Raw genomic sequence first — 5,003 nt, 5'->3', positions numbered from 1 at the left:
TCAATCAAGCAGTCAGTTACTCCGTCAATCAATTAGACAGTCAATCAATTAATCAGTCTATTAATCAGTTAATCAAGCAATCAGTTACTCAGTCGATCAATTAGACAGTCAGTCTTTTAATCAATCTATTAATCAGTCAATCAAGCAGTCTATTAATCAGTCAATCAAGCAGTCAGTTACACAGTCGATCAATTAGACAGTCAATCAATTAATCAGTCTATTAATCAGTCAATCAAGCAGTCAGTTACTCAGTCGATCAATTAGACAGTCAACCCCCTTGTTAAGCAGGAGATCTTTACAGAGTCATAGAATATACAGAGTCGGAAGGGTCCTCAGAGGTCATCTATATCTATTTATCTATATATCTATATCTATCTATCTATCTTTTAACTTTCCATCTATCTCTTTCTATCTCTTTTTATCTCTTTCTATCTATCTATCTATCTATCTATCTATCTATCTATCTATCTATCTATCTATCTATCTATCTATCTATCTATCATCTATCATTTAACTATCTCCATCTATCTGTCTATCTTTATCTATCTCTATCAATCTATCAATCTATCTTCTATCTATCTATCTGACTATCTATCTATCTATCTATCTATCTATCTATCTATCTATCTATCTATCTATCTACCTATCTATCTAGCTATCTATCTAGCTATCTATCTATCTTCATCTATCTCTGTATATCTCTATCTCTATCTGTCTATCTATCTATCTATCTATCTATCTATCTATCTATCTATCTATCTATCTATCATCTGTCTATCTATCTCTATCTATCTATCTCTATCTATCTTTCTATCTATCTATCTTCATCTATCTGTCTATCTATCTCTATATCTGTCTATCTCTATCTATCTATCTATCTATCTATCTATCTATCTATCTATCTATCTGTCTGTCTGTCTATCTATCTATCATCTATGCATCTATCTATCTATCTATCTATCTATCTATCTATCTATCTATCTATCTATCTATCTATCTATCATTTAACTATCTATCTCCATCTATCTCTGTCTATCTCTATCTATCTATCTATCTTCTATCTATCCGTCTATCTATCTATCCATCTGTCTGTCTGTCTATCTGTCTATCTATCTATCTATCATCTGTCTATCTATCTCTATCTATCTATCTCTATCTATCTGTCTGTCTGTCTGTCTGTGTATCTATATCTATCTATATCTATCTGTCTATCTATCTATCTATCTATCTATCTATCTATCATTTAACTATCTATCTCCATATCTCCATATCTATCTATCATCTGTCTATCTATCTCTCATCTGTCTATCTCTATCTATCTATCTCTATCTATCTATCTATCTATCTATCTATCTATCTATCTATCTATCTATCTATCTATCTAATCTTATATATACCCTTTAATTACCAATTAGAGTGCGCTGCCCTTTTATCTTAATACTTCCCTCCATTTATTCCCCTTTGATCCATCATCAGAATCTATTATAACATAATCCCTATATCCTAATTGCATTCTAGTTTCATCACAATAACCTTTATTTTCTTCCTCCCCTCCTTCTCCTCCTCCTCCCTCACTTCTCTTGTCATCAGTACAAATCCTCCCCGTCCTATTGGCCGGGTTCAACCCATGATATCATCCTAACCTTCATTCGTACATCTGTAGCAATGTCTGTTTCCCATTCTTCAACCCTGCCACTTTAAAAAAAAAAAAATTTGGGCCACCATTGTCTTCCTGCTCGAGCAAAGGTTTTGGACTAGATGACCTCTAAGGTCCCTTACCATTCTGTTACTCTAGGAGTCTCTATGCAAAAGCCCATTTTAAATATTCGAGTCCCATTTTTAATGCGTCTTCTATCCATCCGGTTGACGTTGAGTAAGTTTTTGTTGCTCAAAATTGCCCGATGGAAAACAATCCATCAGTGCTTACACAGAACTGGTAGTAAACCTCTACGGGGAGTAGGGCCATCAAGGAGGAGGAGAAACAGAGGCCGGTGAGGTCACAGAACCTCTGTATTCAGCCAATGAGAAACCAGCAGGAAACAACCAGGCTAGTGTTTTTTTTTCAAACCCTAACTACCAGTTAGAAGTCTTGGCTGGAAGGGAGATCACAGCATCTTCATCTTGTGGACACATTCAGTCCCAGGAACCAAAATGATATGTAGCAAGATCTTTGGGGCTGTCCGAGGAGTCGGGAGTTTGGGGTTCGGGGCCAGCCGCCGCTTCTCCATGACGCCCGCCACCTGGCAGCTGCGCCGTCAGCGTCTCCGGCACCTGTCCATCCACGAGTACCTCTGCATGAAGCTCCTAGCCGAGGCCGGCATCTCCGTCCCGTACGGCTCAGTTGCCAGGACGCCAGAGGAAGCGTACCAAGTGGCACGGAAGATTGGCACCAACGACTTGGTGGTCAAGGCCCAGGTGGTGGCCGGCGGGCGGGAAAAGGGGGTCTTCGAAGGCGGGCTGAGGGGCGGCGTGCAGATCGTGTGCTCGCCCGAGGAGGCCCAGGCGGTGGCTGTCCAGATGATCGGCAAGAGGCTGGTGACCAAGCAGACCGGTGAACGAGGACGCATCTGTCACCAGGTCTTCGTCTGCGAACGTCGCTACCTGCGGAAGGAGTACTACTTTGCCATCAGCATGGAGAGGGACTTCCAGGGTCCCGTCGTGGTTGCCAGCTCCCAAGGCGGCCTCCAGATCGAGGATGTGGCAGCCGAGAAGCCGGCCTCCATCCTGAAGGAGCCGGTCGACATCGTCACGGGCCTCCGCATGAGCCAGGCCGTGCCGTTAGCTGCCAAGATGGGCTTCCCGGAGGCGCTGGCGGAGGAGGCGGCCGACACCATGGTCAAGCTGTATGACTTCTTCATCGACTACGATGCCGTCCTGGTGGAGATCAACCCGCTGGTGGAGGACTCCACCGGACGGGTGATGTGCATGGATGCCAAGGTCATCTTCGACGGCAACTCGGCCTTCCGCCAGCAGAAGATCTTCGAGATGCAGGACTGGACACAGATGGACGAGAAGGAGCAGGAGGCGGCCAACGCCGACCTCAACTACATCGCCTTGGGAGGCAACATCGGCTGCCTGGTCAACGGGGCAGGCTTGGCCATGGCCACCATGGACATCATTCAGCTCCACGGTGGGGCGCCAGCAAACTACCTCAGCGTGGGCGGAGGGGCCACGGTGGAGCAGGTCACCGAGGCCTTCAAGCTGATCACCTCCGACGAGAAGGTCCAGGCCATTCTGGTCAACATCTTCGGAGGGCTGATGCGCTGTGACGTCATCGCCCACGGGATCATCATGTCCGCCGAGGACCTGGAGCTGAAGATCCCCATCGTGGCCCGCCTGCAAGGCACCCGGGTGGCCGACGCCAAAGTCCTTTTTGCCGAGAGTGGCTTGAAGATCCTGGCCTGCAACGACCTGGACCGGGCAGCTGCCACCGCTGTGGCCCTTGCCGAGATCATGCGGCTGGCGAAGGAAATCCACGTCGACGTCAAGTTCCATCTGCCCGCCTGAGAGGCCTGCCGCGGAGGGGCCCATTCCCGAGGGCGGCTCCCTCCCTGTGGCCCCACCTCTTTGGGGCTGGGGGAGTAGGGGGCTGGGGGACAGCGTCGGGTTTTCCCCTCCCGCTCCTCCTCCCACCCACTTCGACATCAACCTGCCTGATCTCTGCTGATTTCCCATGCGCGGCTCTCGTTGGCCTTTTGGGCTGGCGGATTCACGCCAGCAGGCGAAGATATGTCACCGGTGAATCAAATTTAAAACCGAGTTTAAAGAAAGTTTGTCTCCTGGACTGCAGGTGTGGGGGGTGGGGGTGGGGTATGCCTGGCTCTGCTCAGAGATGGGGAGGGGATGTGCTGGAGTGGAAAGCCCTGTTTCCTTGCACACACACACACACACACACACACACACACACACACACACCATTGCTGATGGGCCAGTCCATCTCTCCATCACTTTCCATCTCTCTCTTTTTCAATCCCTCTTTGTCTCTTTTTCTCCATCTCTCTCTCTCTCCATCTCTCTAGCTCTTTCCATGTCTCTCTCTCTCTCCTTTTCTCCCTCTCTTTCCATCTCCCTCTTTCTATTTTCCATCTCTCTCCATCTCCTCTTCTCCATCTTTCTCTTTCTTTCTCTCTCTCTCTCTCTCTCTCTTCACCTCTCTAGCTCTTTCCATCGCTCTCTCTCTCTTTCCATCTCCATTTCTCCATCTCTCTTTAAATCTCTCTTTTTCCTTCTTTCTCCATCTCTCTCTCTCTCTGTCTCCATCTCTTTCCACCTCTCTCTTTTTCCATCTCTTTCTTTCCATCTTTTCTCCATCTCTCCCTCCCCTCTCTCTAACTCTTTCCATCTCTCTCTCTCTCCATCTCTCCATTTCTCTCTCTCTGTCCATCTCTCTCTCTTTACATGTCCCTCTCTCTTTTTTCCTTCTTTCTTCATCTCTTTTTCTCCATTTCTCCCTCTCTCTCTCTTTACATCTCCCCTCTTTTTCCATCTTTCTCCATCTCTTTTTCTCCATCTCACTCTCTCTCTGTCTCTCATGCTCTTTCCATCTCTCTCTCTCTATATCTCTATTTTTCTATCTCTGTCCCTCTCTCTCTTTCCATTTCCCTCTCTTTTTCCATCTTTCTTCATCTCTTTTTCTCCATCTCTCCCTCTCTCTCTCTTTCCATCTCTCTCTTTTTCCATGTCTCCCCATCTCTTTTTCTCCATCTTTCTCTCTCCGTCTCTCATGCCCTTTCCATCTCTCTCTATATCTCCATTTCTCTATGTCCCTCTCTCTGTTTCCATCTCTTTCCATCTCTTTTTCTCCATCTCTCTCCATCTCTTCCTCTTTCCCTCTCTCTCTTTCCCTCTCTCCCTTTTTCCATCTCTCTCTCTTTCTCTCTCCATCTCTCTAGCTCTCTCCATCTCTCTCTCTCCGTCTCTCATGCTCTTTCCATCTCTCTCTCCATCTCTCCATTTCTCTATCTCTGTCCCTGTCTCTCTTTCCATCTCTTTTCTCCATCTCT

General features: G+C 46.6%; 1 pseudogene; it reads left to right on the top strand.

The window, feature by feature from the left end:
- Positions 1–2,247: 2,247 nt before the first annotated feature.
- Positions 2,248–3,507, top strand: LOC113430460 (succinate--CoA ligase [ADP-forming] subunit beta, mitochondrial pseudogene; annotated as a pseudogene).
- Positions 3,508–5,003: the final 1,496 nt, after the last annotated feature.

The sequence above is a fragment of the Notechis scutatus genome, unplaced genomic scaffold (assembly GCF_049901735.1).
Source record: "Notechis scutatus isolate UNSWTSFEM ecotype Mainland unplaced genomic scaffold, rNotScu1.2 NSCUSCF56, whole genome shotgun sequence".
Lineage (NCBI taxonomy): Eukaryota > Metazoa > Chordata > Lepidosauria > Squamata > Elapidae > Notechis > Notechis scutatus.
The sequence above is the reverse complement of the archived record's forward strand: the minus strand, read 5'-3'. Positions and strand labels throughout refer to the sequence as shown.